General features: G+C 47.9%; 1 long non-coding RNA gene across 5 annotated transcripts in view; it reads left to right on the top strand.

The window, feature by feature from the left end:
• Window positions 1–21,325, top strand: part of LOC149124763 (uncharacterized) — a 69,297-nt gene that overhangs the window by 27,551 nt on the left and 20,421 nt on the right. The window contains exon 3 of one of the 5 annotated variants that reach the window (XR_016213667.1): window positions 19,676–20,380. The exons of 3 other annotated variants lie outside the window; for them this stretch is intronic. This is a non-coding gene — a long non-coding RNA (uncharacterized LOC149124763). Of the gene's footprint in view, window positions 1–10,317; window positions 10,527–19,675; window positions 20,381–21,325 lie in introns of those variants that run through there. One more of the 5 variants, XR_016213666.1, reaches the window with a different exon arrangement.

Genomic DNA, 21,325 nt, shown 5'->3' with positions numbered 1-21,325 from the left:
TGTTGCTTTGTGAATGTAGGTTCCATGATGGATGATGGTTTGTGCTTACTGATGTGTCACCAATATCTGGAATGGTGCCTGGCAAACTTTATGTCAATATTTAAGTTAGTAAATATCCTGTAATTAGAACCTTAAATCCTGACTGCCTTGCAGAATCAGCTGGCCAGGTTTTTTTTAAACTGAAAGGTTGGTCTTAGAAGGTGGCATCTTCATAAAACCCAACTTTTGCCTGGGAAGCCATTGCAGGGAGGGTGTTCTAGTAACTTGGGCAGGATGGGACACCCATGGCCTCCACGTTGCTGCAGACTGCCGTGGTATCACCCACTTAGGACCTGGTGACTTGGCAGGAGAGTTGCAGGAGGGGAGGAAGCCGTTCTGTACTGCTGGCCGTGGCAGGTGCACTTGCAGTTTCTAGGTGACCACCACGGTGGCGGTGCCATCATTGGCCCTAACAGACTTCTGTCCGCTGCGTGCTGTGTGTGCTCATGACTGAAACTGAGAGTTGACCAATCCATCACCTGTATGTAGATACAGTACCTAGGACACAGGGCTTTTTCCTCATACCTTGATAAATTCTAAAGCAAGAGTCTTGCTTTCAGATTGTATTAACAGCCGTATAGTCTCTATGTGAAAAATGTCAATGAGGAATACATGAATCAAATCTTGAGACTACACACCCTGCTCACGAACACCTAATGATTCTGTTGAGCCAAAATCCATTTTCCTATTGCAGAAATCTGTTGTGGAAATCTACCGTAGCTCCTAATGTAACAGCCCTTCTATATCTGAAGGTCCTTCTTAGATTCACATTTGGTTTGAACTTGGTTAAGGGATCATTGTTGCAGTATTGGCTGTTAGTCACTTCAGATGTGTTAGTATTCCGTGCATTTTTTCCTGGATTGTGTAGAACTGCTCTTTACGATTCATATCACTAGAGGTCACAAGGGGTTGATCCCCCACCTTATCACTGGACTGCTGGAGAACAGTCAAAGTAGCTTGACATGTTTAAATGAAGAACTATTCCATGATACAAACTAGTGTATATAATGGAAGTGTTCGACTATGTGCTTCTTACTTGTTTATGTTCACAGGTACGTGTCCTTAAAACAGTGCATTGCTGGGTTTTTCTTGCTGTTGAACTATGACCAGAGTGTCTCAGATGAAGAAGACACATGATGTGCAGTTGTCAGTCAGGTCTGCTTGGGCTCTTTGTGGCTGTAGGTTTCTTGGGGTTTTATTTATATATTTACTTTTATATGACCTTAGCCATTCTAAAAAAGCCATTCTAAATATCTGCTATTCGGTAGAATGTTCCTCAATTAAGTTTAATGGTTTTCTCACAGTTCTCCTGGGTTGTTGGATTTGGGGAAGGAAAACCAGACTGTGAAGTACTGCTCTTTTCATATCACACCAAAGGTATCTGCCATCAACAAGTCTTGGCAGTGATAGGATTAACCCTGATGATCCGGGCAGGGTGGTGGTGACCAGGTTTCTCACTGTGAAGTTACTAAGGGGGCCCACACGTACCTTCTTGAGCAGGGAGTTCCCTGCAGAAATTATTGGTGATTTTTCTACGTGAGGGACTTTTCAGTCATCCCCATCTGTTTACTAAGTGTGGATATCCGTGAGCTCAGCGATATTTATTTTATAAATACTACATGCTCATTTTGTGGCTTAAACCGTTCGAGCTTGGACCACTGTGAAGTCTGAGCTTATCTTCTCTATCTGACAAACTCCAGTATTTCTGTGACGCTATGAGACATTCCGAGCTCATCTTACATATTTTGGGCTCGGTGCTAACAAGAACCGTTGCTCCAAGAAGCCCTGTTTCATTGCTGGGTGCTGAATATACTAGTTGCTCCTGGGATATTGTTGCTTCTCGGTCCTCCAAGCTGTCAGAGCTATGCAGACTGAGCCATGCTATAAACACACCTATCATCTATACTACTGTGAGGGAAACCTGAGTTTCTGGTCGCAGCGTCCTGTTCTACTGCAGGGCTCATTCTGGTCCTTCTCTGCTTTGAGGAAAGCCCATTTTAGAAGAATTCTGCTACAGTACATTTTTACGTATCAAATAAAGGAAGCCTTGGCGATAGCGGAGTGAAAGTGAATGTATTAGAAATGACGAGTCATGGGATCAAGGCTGGAGACATGGGAGAAGCTTGGGTAGCGAGATGAGAGAGCAAAATGCTCCTTCTCCGGGTGAGGATGTGCACCTCGATGGCTCAGTGGAGACGAACAGCTGTCGGTGTTTGAGCCACGTAAGTTAAGCATGTAGAGGAACTGCATGTAATTTCATGAGTGGGTTCTTGCTACCTGAATACATCAAAGTATGGTTTCTGAGGGGAAAAGTCATGGAAAGTTGTCAAGTAAAAACGACACGATTGGTATTTCATAAACCCATTCACCTTTGGAGTTCGTACTGATGAGAAGGTTTTAGTTGTTTGATTATCAACTTAGTATCTAAGCAAATATGCATATACTTGATAGTACCTGCATATACCACATAATTCATACTGTTCACTCATAACATGTTTTGATTTAGAGTGACATGGACAATGTCTACAAGCCTCATTTTTTAAACTCTGCCTAGTTGTCCAACTTACTTGACGAGGCAAATGTGTTTTTAAAGCCAGTCCTTGAAATGTATGGTTCTCCGCAGCGGTGTGTTTGAGGGGCTGGTATAACGGGAGTTCCCGTCTCCCTTGTCCCCTGCCTTGGTGGGAACTCTGCAGCCTCCACAGAGTGCCTCGCCTCAGTCACCTGCGTTGTGCACGGGGCCTGACCTGCACATGGCAGGAGGCTTGCAGGTATCTGAATCCATTGAAAAGGGAAGTTCGCCCTGTGGGATGAGGCAGATGGGGAGAAACTGAAAATCCAGGAACTGATCAAGATTTGGTTTTCCCTGACGCTCACTAGGCAGCAGGACAGCAGACACGCAGCTCCAATGACAATAAAGAGAAATGAGCAGCCCGGAACATGCTGCCATACAGCTGCCCCAGTACTTGCTACCCAAGGGTGAGCCCTCAGACTTAGCCCGTGTCCAAGGATTTGTGTTTGTGCTAGTTGTTCTGCACTTACAGAAAAGGGCGTTCTGATCTTGCTAACTCCACCCTGAATCTGCAGTGATGACCTGAGTTTGCCATCTGCCCGACATCCTGTTTGCCAAGTTTCTCATTGGCTTCACGTGGAAATTTTATATTAAAAAAGTAAACTTGCTTTGCAATTGGATGTGGAAACTTTAATCAGTTTTCTCGTCTTCTCACCTTGCTGTGACTCAGTGGTGATGTGTGCTTCCGTCGTAGTCAGTGATGTGAATTGCCTCCTTGTTCACTTAGGATGAGACCCTCACAGTGTAGAAGAGAAAGCTTGATGATTGGAAAGTGAGGAGGATGGGCAAGGAATTTATCAAGTGGAGAAATCTAAGGCTACAGTGTGTGATCTTCAGTGCTTCTGACAGAGTGCTACACTAAATTGGAAGGAATTTGACCACGCCATACACGTTCACTACAAAGTGAGAATTCCATTATCGGCTCTCCGATCATCCCTCTTTTAATCTTACGATAGACACTATATTTCATAGAAAACAGTAGGTGACTTTAAGAAATGTTGGCTCCCTGCTGAGGACTGATTCATAGAGTGACTTTGAAAGTGAAGTTTACTCCATCATTAGAGTACCTGGCAGGTAATGAGAATAACGGCCGCCGTTGTGGAGAAGTTGCCGTTGGCACGGTACTCCCCAGGCACCCTCCCAAGTCTGCTCCTTCCAGACAGGCAAAGTGAAACGGGATGGTCTCCATGCAAGGGCTGAAACAGGCATGGGTAGGACTACAGAGGAGGTGTCTCCGTGGGTTCAGAAGCTCTGTGAATGCAGTGGACTGAAAAGTCATTTCAGTCACTTCAGGAGAAACTTTGGAAAAAAGAATGTGTCCCCCAGCAGAAGTGACTTTATATATTATATATATATATATATATATATATATAAAAATATATATATTAGGACTTCTGTCCAAGATGCTTCTTCAGCTAGTGATCTTTACAGGGCACATTAATGAATGTTGATTGAATGTTAATACGCTTTTGAGGGATAAAGTGTAGAAACTTTCCGTTAACGGTGGGAAGGATTTTTAGAGGGCCCGCCCATGTAACCAGCACCCAGAGCAAGAAGCAGAATGTTGCAGAGGGAAGGAGTTGGGCACGGCGGCCAAGGTGCTGCCTGGGACACCTGCCTGGCTTATTCGAGTGCTTGGATCAAGGGAGAAGGAGTTGGGCACGGCGGCCAAGGTGCTGCCTGGGACACCTGCCTGGCTTATCAGAGTGCTCTGATCAAGAGGGAAGGAGTTGGGCACGGCGGCCAAGGTGCTGCCTGGGACACCTGCCTGGCTTATCCGAGTGCTTGGATCAAGGGAGAAGGAGTTGGGCACGGCGGCCAAGGTGCTGCCTGGGACACCTGCCTGGCTTATCAGAGTGCTCTGATCAAGAGGGAAGGAGTTGGGCACGGTGGCCAAGGTGCTGCCTGGGACGCTGCCTGGCTTATCCGAGGGCTCGGACCAAGTCCTGGCGCCTCTGTTCCAGTCCTTGCTGACACTGTGCGTCCTAGGAGGCAAGGAGTGATGGTTCCAGAGCTGTAGTCTGTGACCCCTCAAGTAGCAGCCCTGGTCAAGTTCTGGGCCCCCGGCTTTCGCCTGACCCAGCCTGGCCGTTAGTGGCATTTGGGGAGCGAGCCAGCGGATCAAAGACGCTACCGCTGCCTTTCCAATGAAGTGAAAGTAACTCGGAATACAGTGGTGGGAGAGGGGCTTCTTCAGGAAGTTCATGGTGACTTTTTTTTTTTAGATTTTATTTATTTGAAAGATTGAGTTAGAGAGAGAAAGAGAGACAGAGAGGTCTTCCATCCGCTGGTTCACTCCCCAGATGGCCGCAACGGCCAGAGCTGCGACGATCTGAAGCCAGGGACCAGGAGCTGCTTCTGGCTCTCTGACACAGGCGCGGGGCCCAAGGACTTGGGCCATCTTCTTCTGCTTTCCCAGGCCATGAGCAGAGAGCTGGATCGGAAGAGGAACAGCCAGGACCAGAACTGGCACCCATATGGGATGCCGGCGCTTCAGGCCAGGGCTTTAACCCGCCGTGCCACAGCACCGGCCCTGGTAACTGTTTTAAGAGGAACCTATGTACTGATTCCAAAGTTGAATGTACCAGATCTTTTCTTTGCCATTTTTCATGAACTTTGCAAACACCCCTCATGTGAACAGCAACCCCCTCACTGCTGTGGCTGTTGGCGGGCCCAGACAAGTCGCCGTCCTTGACAAGTCGCCGGCACTGACTGTTCAAGGCGGAAGCCAGTTGTGTCTGCCTTTTGAGCTGATCAGTTCCCTTGCACCCCCATCTCATCAGTTCTGGTGATGTGATGGAAGATGACAGTTACATGATCAACGGAGGTGTAAGTCCATGTGAGATGTTGCTAGGAGACGAACCACTAATGATGTGTTTTACCTGGAGCATTCCCTGCTGTGTAACCGCATTCAGAGTCCAGGCCCAATGCCCTGGAGAAGCGTGTCCCACCTACTCAGTGGAGGCATTCCCTGAGAGGCAGTATTTGGAGGCCTTAGGACAGTGAACCATAGAGCAGACGCTACCTGGCGAGGAAAGTAACAATCTTCCATATACTTAATACCACTGTGAAACTAAAATAGCCTGAGCATGTTTCACTTTGCTGGTCATCTTTTTTTAAACAGGCAGAGTGGACAGAGAGAGAGACAGAGAGAAAGGTCTTCCTTTGCCGTTGGTTCACCCTCCAATGGCCGCCGCGGCCGGCGCGCTGCGGTGGGCTCACCACGCTGATCCGAAGCCAGGAGCCAGGTGCTTCTCCTGGTCTCCCATGGGGTGCAGGGCCCTAGCACTTGGGCCATCCTCCACTGCACTCCCGGGCCACAGCAGAGCTGGCCTGGAAGAGGGGCAACCGGGACAGAATCCGGCATCCCGACCAGGACTAGAACCCGGTGTGCCGGCGCCACTAGGCGGAGGATTAGCCTGTTCAGCCACGGCGCCGGCCCATGCTGGTCATCTTAAGATTACTCTCAGGCTATTTGGGAAGGGCTCCAGAGACGTTTTACATTCAGAAGGGAAGCGAGGTCCGCTGTAACTGGGTTGTGCAGTAGGTACTGCGTCGCTTCTCTGTAAGGAGGTCATGCAAAGGCGTTGGAAGGGGCGCTGGTGTGACGTGGCTGAACTGGACCCTGCTTGTAGGTTAGAGCAGCGTATGAACACTGTGCCTCCATGTTCTTTGGGGGATATCATGCACTCTCTTGGAACGTTGTTGATTGGGCCCAGGACAGTTCTGAAGGAATTGGCTGAGCTGCTACAACATGTTTTTGAAGGTCATTGTGCCTGGACTCTAAATGTTACTATGCATCAAGGAATCCTCTGAGTTAAAATACACAGTGGTCCCCTAGTGCTGGTGTGCACTACCTTGTACCTGCATCTACTGACACGGGTGGAGATGGTGTTCTGATTTGAGAATGAGGCGAGGAAGGGCAACTTCTGGTTCACCTTGTTCTGTTGTGTCAGGATCAGCCATCCGCAGGAACTGGTCCTGGGCCTTGTGCAAATTCTAAACCCAGATGGTTCTTCTCAACTGTTCACGAGTCTTACTCCCTGTAGGTAGACAGATGCAAATATTTATGACTGACTTTGGAACCCAGGATGGGAGGAAGTAGCTTCATTCGTTGATGTTCTAAGTTAAAACATTCTGGCCTGCCGAGGTGAGCAATGCCAAGGGCGTTGTGTGTGTGAAGACTTTGATACACTGACCTGTGATGGCCATGTGGTCCCGATGCAGCTGAGCTCGACCCTGCAGTTGAACCTGGTGAGGAAGTCCATGTGTCGCCCACACAGCACAGAGCCTCTGTCTGCCTCTGAGACCCGTGCTGTGGCGGGGTGAGGAGGCACGAGTGCAGGGGACTGTGTCGCTCTTTGACCTACGGTACTGCAAGTTGGACTTGTCAGAAGTAGGTCCAGCTGGAGCTGGTTTAGCCTCTGAACTGCCCGAAAGGGAGGAACTCGATTCCAGTTACCTGTCATCACTTAGTGTCCAGGCGTGAGCTGTTGAAATTGTTCTCTTCAGGATACCTTTGGTCGTGAGCAGAATAGCTCAGAGGCCCACGTGTGTTCTGTGAAAGGCCGGATAATCCATCCTGGGGGCCTCACAGGCCACATTGTCTCTGCAAGAACTACTTGATTTCACCAGTGTCCTGTAAAGCAGCCACAGAGGGTAGGGAATGGGCTGTGTGTGGCTGTCTGCCCAAAGTATTTCGTTCATGAAATTTAAACTTGATGGAGTGTTCCTGTGTCAGAAAACTCTGCCTTGAGCTTGTTTTTTCAAAAATCTACAAATGTACCAGACATTGTTGCTTTATGGGTGTTAAAAAGGTGACCTGGAGTGGAACAGTGGCGGTATGGGATTGACTGTGGCCGGTGGCTTAAAGTTTTTTATAGGTCAAGGAAAATACTGATGGGTCTGGATGGGGGGGTGATGGTTATCTTTGCTTCCTTCACTGTATGAAGTCATTTTCTTGGTATATTTTCCTTCTGTTTGTGGGTTACCCATTTGTAAGCTGTGGGCTTGAAAGACAGGAGGACTTGGCTTTGACTGGTTAGTGTTTATCTTCACAGTTCATGGTGCTACCTGCAGCCAAAGCTCATTCTCATAAAACCTACAATGAAAGGAGCCCTTGCCATGCCTGATTGACAAACGGGAAGGGAGTAGCCCGAAGCCTTCAGTAAGTTGCTAAGATCCCAAGACCAAGACTCAAATATCAGTATAGAGTCGAAGATCTATAATCATTCCTTGGCCAGCTTCTCCCGACACTGAGAATAAAGTCCGAATTGCTGAGCCTGGATTGGGAGATGTCACTGCACTCACGTGTCCCGGATTAGTTTCTTTGATTGTTTTCTGCATCTTCGTCGTTAGAGTGGTAGTCTGCAGGAAATCCGGTCTGTCCTTAGCTGCCTCTGTCACCAGGGCTTGATGCACACCTGGCATGGAGAAAGTAGTCAGCAAATACAAAGCCTTCTCACACCTCCAGCATCACCAATTCCACAACCTCCAGGTGCCTGAGAGGTGGTTACAGTCTTGGAACATGAAATTCATTCTTTCCAGCAGCGAGAGAAAATTAAGTCTCCGTTTTGAGGCACAGTGAGTCCCGTGGGTCTGAATGGTAGCTGAAGAGAGGATTTTTAGTATGTTACAGAGAATGAAATGTTTGGATTTGGACCTAGGCTGCCATCCCAGTTCTGCCCCCTAAGAGCTACAAGACGAAATTTTTGGAGGTCTGGCTTTGACGTGTGTGAGATGAGTGTGGTTAACCCGCTCTACGGTATTGTTACTGTGGGGCATACAAGGGCTCCGTAAGAGTTAATGAAAGGTGGGTGATGATCAGCTCAGGATGACCCAACTTGGGTTTTGTTTTTAACCTTAAAATAATACAAAATCCTCCCCGTTCAACCAGGTTGTTCAGTATAGTAGTCAGTAAGTGACATAAGCTGTTCAGGTAGCCTTGTGTTTATCAATTGTCTATCAAACAGGCTTTGTGTTAGATCCTCTTGCTAATGATGCGTTCTGAGACTAAGCGATGGTGTTGGCTGGTTGAGGTGGATTCTGTGCAGTTTTGGCCTCTGTATAAATGGGTAATCTTTATTTTTTTTGCCTCAAAAGGTACAGGGCTACAAAATGCTGAACTTTATGAAGTTTAAAATGATAGAGTCCATTCTGCAAAACAGCATAGGCTTGCCTGAGGGTCAGGCTTGAGAAATACTGCAGTGCCCATCATTAGTGTCACCTTAAATTGGAGGTGAGATGAGCCATGTGTGCTATTGGAGGAAAAGGAGGAGTGTGGTGCTGGTGAATCGTCGGGAATCGTAAGCACACACTCTCATGCTGAAAGCACACATACCTGTATGTATATATACATAATCATGTAAATCACCTGCAACACCGAATGACAGGTTGCCAAATTCCTCTGTACCGTTGTTTGACAAACTGAAATTTAAAAATGCAAAAGAGCTGGAAACAGGATGTTCCCGGTCTTTTCCTATGACTGACTTGTCTGTACAAAGATGCCACATTGGGAAATGAAGAGAGGTGACGTGAGAGGCTGGAGTTTCTGAATGGAGTGTGGTGCATCAGCTCAGGCAGGAGTGAATGAGTGCAGTTGGGCTGGTACACGGGGAGAGCGGGGCTTCAGCTCACGTCTCCAGCATCACGTGCTGCGGACTTTGTGACTGAGCATTCATTTTCTGTATCTGGTAAAGTACAAGGTGGCCTGGCGGGTTGGTTGCAGCAGGTCCGAGTGCCTGTGTATGGATGAGAGGCCTGTGAGCCCACGTGCTGCACTGCTCACCGGGACGTGTGAGGATAGGATGGTCTGTGTCAGCCGTGAGGCACCCCCAAGGACGGATCTCTGTCGGGATAGGATGCCAGCCATGCACAGCAAGCTGGGAGATCACCAGCTGCAAGGGTCACCCTAGGTAGGTGGAACCATCATTCCAGCCCCAGGCAACCAACTGGGCGTGCGCCTCCATGTCCCCACATCTCTGCACTAGACAGGACGCAGGAACTTAATTCAAACTTGCTGCAAAGGCAGAGAGTGGCAAAAGCGGCTGTGCGTCTGCACAGTCAGTGGGCACGGGGAGAAGGGGTGGGCAGTGATGGGAGCCCCACTGAGGGGGAAGTGTCTTCAGAGACCCTGAGGCTTGGTGCAAAGGACCAGGAGCTTGTCAGGTTCTACAGGACTGAACCCTACTGAGGTCTTAGAAAGTGTGTCCTTACGTTACCCCGAATCTCTTGAACTCAGTTTTCTGTGGCAGATTTAAAGTAATCAGAAACGAGGAAATACAAACCTTTAGAAAAGCAGGTTCTCATATTTGGTGAAGAATCAGAAAACGAGAGTTGAGTGTCGGTGAGATGACAGAACGCAGAGCTGCACAGATAGTCACGTGCCAGTCGGACAGTTTCTTAGCAAGTTCAAGATCAACTCAGAATACAGATGAATTGTTGGCAACACATTGACGTGAAGATTCACAAAGTCAATGAGGAGTATGACTTCAGATAAACAAGTCCACAGTAACTTCATGGAAAGCATGTATTGAGAAAAACTACATGGATTTTGATTTTCTACACCAAAGTAAACCTAAATATTTGAAGAAACTTGTGGCTAGAGCAAACTTGCGCAGCCACCAGTCCTCTGTGCACATCCCCACAGCAGCTGGGGCTGGAGCCCGGAGCTGGAGTTGTGAACTGAATTGGATTCTCCCATGTAGGTGGCAGGAACCAGAAAGACGTGGAGAGGGATCTGAAACCAGTAAGTGTCACGGCTGACCCCTCTACTATGCTCAGATATGGCACCTGGCCTGCAGCATGGCCACATGCAGCACCGGGAAAAAGGGAGGTATGATCGGAGTTAAGACTCTGGGTTACAGGTACCTTCCTGTGACCTGGTCACCGATCGACTGAAAGGGTGCCTTTCGAATTGTGCTCGGCTAAGGTGAGCTCTGGTATTTCCATGGGGGCACTGATTTTTACCAGCCTGTGTGTGCACTGCAGTAACGCACGTTCTGTTCAGTGTTTCTATCAGGAAGGTGAAAACACAGTGTCAGGAAGCAGCAAGATGGGATTTGAGATGCGCACTGTTGAATCCTGTTCTTGGCCAGCGCCGCGGATGAATAGGCTAATCCTCTACCTAGTGGCACCGGCACCCGGGGTTCTAGTCCCGGTGGGGGCGCCGGATTCTTTCCTGGTTGCCCCTCTTCCAGGCCAGCTCTCTGTTGTGGCCAGGGAGTGAAGTGGAGGATGGCCCAAGTCCTTGGGCCCTGCACCCCATGGGAGACCAGGAGAAGCACCTGGCTCCTGCCATCGGATCAGCGCGGTGCGCCGGCCTCAGCGGCCATTGGAGGGTGAACCAACGGCAAAAGGAAGACCTTTCTCTCTGTCTCTCTCTCTCACTATCCACTCTGCCTGTCAAAAAATAAAAAAATTTAAAAAAAGAATCCTGTTCTAGTCTCGTTGGGTTGTCTATTTTACTCCAAGTTCTTTGATTGTTTTAAGCTTTTATTTGCAAGGCAGAGAAAGGTAGCTTCCATCTGCTGGCTCTCTGCTCAAACGGCTGTGACAGCTGGGGCCAGGCCAGCATGAAGGCAGCGGCCTGGAACTCGGAGTCTCCCTCACGGCGACAGGGATCTACTCCTTGAGCCTGCTGCCCCCCAGGGAGGACGTTGGCAGGAAGCTAATTGAAAACAACCAGGACTTGGACCCATGGAGTTCAGTATGGGCTATGGGCCCTCTAAAGTGTTTGACCTGCTGTTCCAAATGCCTGCCCCATTCATGTCCTTTAGACCCTTAAAGTGTGTGTTGTCAGAGTGATGACGTCCTATTTGAATGAACTCTTCAAACCACTGCATTGTCATCTCCTGTTGAGTTTGTACTTGGGCCCCTAATTACATCACTACTTGATTGGAATCTCCAATGGAGCTAACAATTTGTGAATGTTTGGGGGAAGATGAGGTGGCAGTGTCTAAGACAGGTGGTAATGTAAGTCGCAGTGTGTGCTTCCTTTAGTTCTGTTACGTGGTAAAGCTCACCATCACACTGTCCAGGGCGGCTGTGTTAGCAAACACTGACCAGCTCTGCACAGAGAGCAGGGACTCTGGGAGGTCACATGGCTGCTCCCCACTTGTGTGTGTGAGGCAGGAAGGGCTCCTCTCAGTGGGTATCCACAGCTCCTAGCCTAGTACATGAAACTAGCGTCACCCTGCAAACTGGCAGACAATCCTAAACAATTTGATAATGCTAAAGGTAGCATGAATACATCCTACAGGATATGACCTTTAATTTTCCTTTGTACTACCAGTACCCTTTCAAAGTCCCTCTTCTTAAATCTAAGTAGACTGAGGTGAGTGGATTGTGTTACAAGTGACTAATGCCAGGGCAAACAACACTTGCAGCAGGGGCCACCCAGGGTCACTAACCCAAGTACCTTAAAGAGACAGGTAGCCCATTTCTTGTGTTGTCTCGTTTAGAGCCACTGAGCCATTTTGTAATTGAATTTTCATTTTTAAAGGATTCATGCATGACCAGACCATCCTGAATGTAGCCAGACTCACCTGATTTTAAAAATAATACATTGAAATGCTAAGTATTAGGGCTTGGCTTGATGGTTATAGCACTTAAAATGGTGCCCCTCTTTTGGAGGCTGGGAATAGTCAGTAATTATTTGTTTATTATTTGAATGAAGCTGTGTCTTAAGCCTGGGATCAAATTGCCATGTGATTGGTCAGAAATTGTTTGTTCCCTTGTGCAAAACACATGAATATACACATGGATCTGAGATAGGCAAATGGTTAAACAGCAAGTCTTATAAAAAAGGAAATGTATTATGAGTAAGTAACAGGTCCATCTTGTTCCCAAAACTGCAGAAAACAACAGTTGAAGGTAGAGATCCCGTCTCCAACCTGTGTTCCTGGTGTTTCCAGAAGAGGCTGGCAGGCCTTTTGTATGCAAACATGAACTTGGCGCCTTTGTCCTGTACGGGGTGTTGTCAGCTGGGCCCCGGCTGTGTGCAGCCAGGGAAGCCCTGTGAGAGTCTTTGTGGACTGGATCCAGTCTAAACTCAAAGGTGCATGGTTTCCTCATATTATGGTAACAGTTTGTCTGTTTTTAGTGATTGGGAGTTGCTGATTGTGGAACTGAAGAATGCGGTGGCAGGGGAAACCATAGAGTCGCATTCCTTTTGGTGTGTAAACACATTAAAATGCAGGGTTCTGCAGGCACAAATTCTCCCTTGGGCAGAGAGAGGGTAAAACGGACATTTCTGCTGCTCAAATCCTTGATTTGCATTCTCTTACGCAGTGGCTGCTGTACGGACTGCGCTGTATCCTTAGGCTTCGGTATTTACTTTTGACACGTTCTGCCCAAATACAGGTCCAGGCGCACTTCAGAGAAACCATCAAGGAAGAACCTTCAGCAAATTGCTGTGGCCACTCAAACCTTGGACAGGTTGTGCCTCTTGGGCCGGGTAATGCGTGTTGACATGATCCCATTAGTACATCCAGTAAAAGTTGTGTTTGATATACCACACATGTGCGCACACACACACACACACACACTGTGTATCTGGGTTTATTAGTTTTCTTGGGAGCACCACACACTCATTTTTCATGCTGGTTTGTAGTGTATGCTGAAGGATGGCCAAGTTGCTGTGATGGTCTGATTGTAAGATGTTCTCTCCCTCGTGTATGAATGTCGCAGGTTAAAAAAAAATCTTGACATTTTGCAAGCGTGCTTGAGGATTGGAGACATGCACAGGTGGATTTTAAACTCTCAGCTATGTCTTCCTCTCTGAGGGAGGTGTTAGACTGTGACGTGTTTTGTAGGTCAACAGCTGCGGTAGGAGATGACAAAGACCAGCATTGGAGTTAGTGTTTAAATCTCTTTGCCAGTGTCTGTTTGCTAAAGGGATTTAGAGCGTAGTCACGAGTTAACAGCACCTGGGGAACCATGAGCTATAATGGACTCACTGGCAGAGTCTTCCCTGTTACATCCACCTCTGCCCCATACCCTCCCCGTACCACAGGCTCAGTGCCACGTAGAAGTGCAAGTGTTGGCGTAAAGTGGGAGATGTAAGATGGAGAAGGCAGAATGGTAAGAGAGATGACCCTGAGTAGAAGAAAGGGGATGAGACCGAGAGCCCAGCAAGAAGGCCTGATGTTAGACAGGAGTGAGCAATGGTTCTGCAGTCCCAGGAGGGAGGATAGGATACTTCAGCAAGGAGGACTTCCTCATCTGGGCACTTCTGGTTTCTCAGCACATGAAAAAACAGGTTGTGCAGAAGGGCTGATGGTTTTAAGAGAAACTAGAGAAAGTAAGGAAACAACACAGTGACTGGGACTAAGCAGTGTAGAGGGATCAGTGCCTCCCGGAGATGAATGACGAGTTTGGAGACAGTGTTCTCAGGCTGCTTAGCTGCAGACGCTGGAGATACTGAGGTAGGTGCATGGCAGGCAGAGAGGGGATGTAACCAGAGTGGGGTCTTCCCAAGTATGTCAGAGTATAGGAAGTTCAGAGTTTGCGTGAAGAAGTAATTAAAATGATGGGATGTTGGGCCGGCGCCTAGGTTCTAGACCTGGTCGGGGTGCCTCTTCCAGGCCAGCTCTCTGCCGTGGCCCGGGAGTGCAGTGGAGGATGGCCCAAGTCCTTGGGCCCTGCACCCCATGGGAGACCAGGAGGAAGCACCTGGCTCCTGGCTTTGGATCAGCGCAGTGTGCCAGCCGCAGTGGCCATTGTAGGGTGAACCAACGGAAAAGGAAGACCTTTCTCTCTCTCTCTCTGACTGTCCATTCTGCCTGTCAAAAAAAATAAATAAGTAAAAGAAATGAAATGAAAATAATGGGATGTGGGAACTGAGGAGAGATAAAGGGAAGGTATTTGGTGCAGTGGGTAAAACGCCACTTGGGACACCTGCATCCTATACTAGACTACCTGGGTTTGAGTCCCAGTTCCATTTTTTTAAATGGAAAGGGTTTATTGGTGGGGAAACCCGACAGACCAGAGGGAAGGGGCGAAGAAGGAAAAGAGAGAGAAGGAGAGCATGAGAGAGAGATCGAGAGAGACAGAGCCACCTGTTCAGGAACAGGGCCTCTTAAAACTTTGCCTGGGGGCGGGCAGGGAAGTAGCAGCAGTGAATCCTATTAGGGTGGGGGTGGAACTGACAATGGTGGGTGAGCAGTGGGGTCACCTGGCTTCCAGCCACAGTGGTAGGGGTAGAGATTAGCATGGTGTCCAGGATGTAGATGGTGCAATAGATAAGACTGCACCATTTTACTAACATTTTCCTCCTTTGTTTTTTATAAAGCAGGAGTTGTATGGAGTTATATTAGCCCTGGAAGTGCAGGATGGATAGAGGGACGATGGTCTGTGTTTAGAGCTACTTCCTGCTGACGGGGGTGCTGAGGTACTCTGTGCTGGCTTAGGGTGGTGTCTGAGGCCCCTGTCTCCTGGGTGGGGAGTGAGAATATACAGCTTCCCGCTGAAGTGTTCATTCAGAGACAGCAGATAGAATTGTGTCCCTGGCACCCATGAGGGAGATCGATGGAATTCCTAGCTCTTGGCTTGTGTTTGTTGTAGTTCCAGTTGTTGTGGACATCTGGGGGTCGGGGGGTGAGCCAGCTGGTGGAAGGTGGTTTTCCCTCCTTCGTTCCTGAATAAATAAAACATTGTTAAGAAGATTAGGAGGTAAAGAATGAGGAAATCTTGAGAAACAAGTTTGGGGCAAAAAGGAAAGGAGGGAGGAGAGAGAGAATTAGAAGCTGGAAACAGTGGAAGAAGTGCTTGGGGGAGCAGAGAAGATGGCAGGTTGCGAGTGGTGCTGGACACTGAGTTCTGGAAGGTCTGCAGTTGGTGCCGATGACAGCATCTGCAGGACTGACTGTTGGGATGAGTGGCCCAGAGCGGCTAGGTGATGAGGTCTCTGGAGCAAAGCAGAGGAAGTGCAAAGTCCCAGTGTAGGCATCACCATGACAACAGGAAGCAGCAGTGTTGGTGGAAATGGCCCCACTGCAATCTTGGAGGAATCGGAAGGAATGACCCAGGGCCGTTTGTGTGGTACCAGGAGAGTCCAAGTTCAAATGCAGATAGAGGTTAAAGGTAAACCTGCACTTGGGGTTGAAATGAACGCCAGACTCTGTTCCCAAAGTGATGGATTTGAGACCCTGAGTAGTAACTATGAGGAAAGCACTCGGACAGGGAGGGCCTGACCGTGGCAAGGGTCAGTAAGTGGTAGAGGCAGTGGCGTTCTAATGTATTCTTCTTTTTTTTTTTTTTTTTTTTGACAGGCAGAGTGGACAGTGAGAGAGACAGAGAGAAAGGTCTTCCTTTGCCGTTGGTTCACCCTCCAATGGCCGCCGCGGCCAGCGCGCTGCGGCTGGCACAGTGCACTGATCCGATGGCAGGAGCCAGGTACTTCTCCTGGTCTCCCATGGGGTGCAGGGCCCAAGTACTTGGGCCATCCTCCACTGCACTCCCGGGCCACAGCAGAGAGCTGGCCTGGAAGAGGGACAACCGGGACAGAATCCAGCACCCTGACTGGGACTAGAACCGGGTGTGCCGGTGCCACAAGATGGAGGATTAGCCTAGTGAGCCGCAACTCCAGCCCTAATGTATTCTTAACTACTCCATGTGTTGGCTATGTAAAATATTCTTGAATGCTTCTATGCAAGCTGTTATAAATGGTAAAACTGCATTTGGTTATAAAGACTTAATGCATGCTGTAGCGCTCAGGAAATGTCACATATGAAACGGCACTGTTGTGTGGGTTCTGAGTGCTTTATGAGATGTGAAGATGTTAACACCCACCAACTCTTCTCAGTTGGTCTTTAGGGAATTCACATCTTGGCAATGGCTTCTTTAGGTGGTTACTGTCTGGTATAAAATGAAGTGACTGGGGGTGACACTGCGGCGTGGAGGGTTAAGCCTCCGTCTGCATGGCAGGCATCCCATGTGAGTGCCGGGTGAAGTCCCTGCTGTCACACTTCTGATCCACTCCATGCTAATGCGCCTTGGAAAGCAGCGGAACATGAACCAAGCACTTGGGCTTCTGGACCTGGATGAAGCTCTTGGCTGTGGTCTGGCCCAGTCCTGGCCTTTGCAGCCATCTGGGGAGTGAACCAGCAGATGGAGGATCAATTTTTGTCTCCTCCCTCTCTCTTGGGCTCTAACTCCACCTTTCATATGAATAAATGAATCTTTTAATAAATTGCAGTGACTGGAAAGACTTTGCAGCAAACCAGTCTTCAAAGAGGGATATGTCAGGGAGAATCTGATAGCGCTCGGACAGCTGTTTGCTTCAGTTGCTTCGGGCAGGGAAAAGACATTAATCGTTCATTTATATAATTTATATACACCATCTTCAGACGGGAGGGCGTGTTGGGGAAACAGGGAGACTGGGACACTGACTATCCTGTTACAAGACAGTGGAGGGAGGTATACAGCTGATCAGGGGTGTGTGTGTAGATTAAATGGGATTCACTGAGAAAGAACACAGGACGAGGGTGTGGATCAGAATCTTGAATCCTTGAAGCACTTGCTCTCAGGCCTCTTGGTGTCTCTACTGTTCATAAAAACCTGTGAACATGCTGCTTTGGACCATAGCCTATAAAGATAAGTATTCATGAGGACAGGTATTAAGAGACACACTTTATAAGTTGCTTAGAATGTCTTTCGCAAGAGGGGATACATAGGAGGAAGAGTTTAAGTCTGAATGAAGATGGCAGGAAAATGAAGACTCTGGGTGTGTTCAGGGGCCAAACCCCTGCTGGCCTGTGAACCAGCCCCCAGGGTGTAAAACTCCCCTTGGACTTGGAAAGTTGAAGACGTGAAGGTCACCCCAGGATACTCGGCAGATTTTTTTCTTTGACCTAAGTGAATGTCATCGTTTGTGCCAACACGATTGGTGGAAGTTGAAGGAGCAAGTATCTCAAAGACGTGAAGGCTTGTTGGGAGTATGCAGTGTCATCTACTGTGAGTGTTCTTTTTTATGTTGTTAGAAAGAGTGAAAAAGACTTGCTATGTGCGGGTTCACTTCACAAATGTCCGTGACAGCAGGTTTGGCCAGGCCAAAGCCAGGAGCCAGAACTCTGCCAGGGTTTCTTTCCCACATGAGTGGCAGGGACCAAGTATTTGCTGTCATCCATTGCCTTCATTAGTGGGAAACTGGATCAGAAGCAGCGGCAAGACTAGCTCCCAGGCACTCAGATACGGGATGTGGATGTGCAAAGTGGCAGCGTAACCTGCTGCACCAATGCCTGTCGCCTACTGTGTATTTTCTAAGAAATGGTAAAAGTGAAGTTGAAATTTTAAATGTAATGCAATTTCTACATCTATGATTTCATATCAAGAATCTAGGACATAATAAATATAGAATGGTATTATCTACCACTACCCCCCACCCCGCAAAAACTCGAAACTGAGAGTTCTTTACCCTTTAAGCCTTGGTGGTACTTTTCCTTCTTAAAGATTGATTTTATTGGCCGGCGCCACGGCTCACTAGGCTAATCATCCGCCTGCGGCGCTGGCACCCCCGGGGTTCTAGTCCCACTTGGGGCGCCGGATTCTGTCCCAGTTGCCCCTCTTCCAGTCCAGCTCTCTGCTGTGGCCTGGCAGTGCAGTGGAGGATGACCCAAGTGCTTGGGCCCTTCACCCCATGGGAGACCAGGAGAAGCACCTGACTTCTGCCTTTGGATCAGCGCACCAGCCGCGGCGGCCATTGGAGGGTGAACCAACGGCAAAGGAAGACCTTTCTGTCTCTCTCTCACTGTCCACTTTGCCTGTAAAAAAAAAAAAAAAAAAAGATTTGATTTTGAAAGGTGGAGTGACAGGGAGAGACAGATGTTCAATCTGTTGCTTCACTTCACAAATGGCCGCTGTGGTTGGGGCTGGGCTAGGCTGAAACAAGGAGCCAGGAGATCCATCCAGGGCTCTAATGGGTCCATGTGTATGGATCATCTTCTCCAGTCTTCCCAGGCACATTAGCAGGGAGTTCGATAAGAAGAAGAGCGGAAGTTCCTATGGGCACTGATCCAGGATGCTGACATTGCAGGTGGAGGGTCACCCCCTTGCACCGCAGTGCCGACCCCGAGTGATGTCTGTGTCCTCTGAATTGCGGCTGTGGCACTGCCGTGGAGCTGCAAGTGCCCGGGGTAATCTAATGAATGAAATGGAAGACTGCAGTGTTCAGGGGGAGCTCAGAGTGTGACTCGGCGGGATGGCAAAATTCACCGTGGAGTACCTGAATTCACTGTGGAGTACCTGAATTCACTGTGGAGTACCTGAATTCACTGTGGAATATCTGTTCCCCCAGTCTCACTGGTCAACACCTGGTTATGACTGTGGAGAAAGCCAGGGGGAAGGGAAGGATGGCACTTAACCCCTCCTGCCACTGCAAAGTGGTGTGAGGAGCTTTTTCTGTGTAGCTGTGTGGGCAGCTTCAATTGGGAGTGGGTTTTCACTTGGTGATGATGCCATGAATCTGTGGACTCAAATCGTAAGTATAACTGCCCCCCAACCACCTTTAATATGGCCCAGAAGTGAATTTAAAAGCATACAAGCTAAGTAGTGTGTGTGTTGGGGGAAGACAAGAAGGACCAATATCTTCTAAGATGTAGAATATGCTAGAAAAGGGAACAGCAACTTCAAAGAGATGAGTGAGAGAAACCAAAATACATGAAAGGCTTTGCAAATGATAGGATGAGAAAGATAATTTCACTAGTAAGATGCTGGCTGGAGAAGTTCTTAGACAAGGAACCTGCCCCCTGAATGTATAGGTGTAATGAAAGGGTCCCGGTTCTCAGTAAGGATGGAGGTGAGGGAAAAATCTGGTTAATGGGGAAACTTGGGAATAAAAGGAGTTCGTATCATTGTGAGTGGTGTGTGTTTGTAATTGGCTTCTAAACACAAAGGGGAACAAGATTGCTTTGAGGGTGAGATTAGTGTTAGTTGAGGATCAACTCGAAGAAATGAAATCGCCCTTAAAGCAACCTTATTTTTAAACACAGACTTATGTAGGCTAAATGACCAATGAGCTACCCTCTTGGGACATCCTTTCCCACAGTCTGGTCATTTCTCCCTTAGCTGCTCCACGGATTTCCTTGCGGCTGGATTGTGATCTGAGCGCGTGGAAGGATCTTTGGTCTCCATCTCCGCCAGCTGTGCCGTTGGCCTCATCACCCAGAGCCACTGTCTGCTGCAGCCTTCACAGAGCTCCTTCTCAGGTTCTGGGCTCGAAGGCTGATGAGCCCTGTCAGGGCTATCACCTGCTGCGCACCCCTGCACACTTGTCGGGTCTCCATTGCGATCACATGTTGTCTTGGAGCATGTGCATTTGGTCTTTGCACGTGTGTGGTTTGTCTGCCCTGTTGAATGTGAGCTTCATCAGGGCTGGAACTTGAAGAAGCGCAGTGCCTCAAACAGTGGCAGACACGAGAAAGCTGCATAATAAGAGGACGCATGAATGGTCACCTCTTCCATGAGACCTTCTCAGTGAAAAATACCATCCATGCCCTTCCACAGCTGCTGTCGATTACACGGGTTATTTCATCGGGTGTCGTGGTCTCTTTCTGAAATCTTTATCAAAAATGAAAGCTTCTCAAGGCACCTTGCTACTTGTTGCCTTCCATATGCAAGGGAACCTCAGAAAGTTGAAGGGAAATGAATTAAATGGTACGGGTGCGAAGTTCTGAAATCCATGTGTAGTCTACATAGTACGCATCATGAATTCTTTGAAGACTCCTTGTACCTCTAGATGAGCACACTATCCAAGGACGCGAAACAGTTCCTACATAAATATTCACTTATTTTTTTAACACAAAATTTTGCTAGATTATTCTGACAGGCTGAGATTGCACTGTGATCACTGGGGCATGGCATTGTTTTTTTCTTTTTCTTTTTTTTTTCTTTTTGACAGGCTCATAACCTAATATGTCAATTTCCTTTATTTTTTTTTTTAAAGATTTTATTTGCTGTTTGAGAAGTAAAGTTACAGACAGTGAGAGGGACAGACAGAGAGAAAGGTCTTGCTTCCATTGGTTCACTCTCCAAATGGCTGAAACAGCCAGAGCTGTGCCGATCTGAAGCCAGAAGCCAGGAGCTTCTTCCGGGTCTCCCAAGCTGCTGCAGGGGCCCAAGGACTTTTGCCGTCTTCTGCTGCTTTCCCAGGCCATAGCAGAGAGCCAGACGGGAAGTGGAGCAGCCAGGACTAGAAGTGGCACCCATATGGGATGCTGGCGCTGCAGGTGGAAGATTAACCTGTACTATGGCGCCGGCCGGAATATGTCAATGTAACAGGCAATGTTATTGGGTAAAATCATTAATGAGTGTATTTTTTTCATGTTGGTAACTATTTGAATTTTTCACTAATTTCTATCGCTTTGTTCAGTTACAAATTTTGAGTATTTCTTTCCCTGGTTTGCAGGAGCCTTATACATAAGGTTATTTTTTCTTAGTCATTAGTTGCAGGTGCTTGTCCTGAGGATATTGGTTTTTAGCTTTTATATGTTGATAGAAAATATTTTAATATGTAAAGCTATCCATACATGACTTTGATCTTTGACTTCTTACATTGATGTAATGCTTAAAATTCCATCCCTATTCTGAGGTCAGAAACCTGCTTGATTTAAAAAGCAACCTACCACTTTAATCTTATTGCAGTGTATTTCGTCACTTGATAAAGTGACTCCATACCCATGTCCTTTAAAAATGTATTTTTCAGTTTTTAGCACTAAC

Source organism: Oryctolagus cuniculus, chromosome 9, assembly GCF_051225735.1.
Source record: "Oryctolagus cuniculus isolate XC-2025 breed Fujian yellow rabbit chromosome 9, ASM5122573v1, whole genome shotgun sequence".
Lineage (NCBI taxonomy): Eukaryota > Metazoa > Chordata > Mammalia > Lagomorpha > Leporidae > Oryctolagus > Oryctolagus cuniculus.
This window is presented reverse-complemented; position numbering and strand designations above follow the sequence as displayed.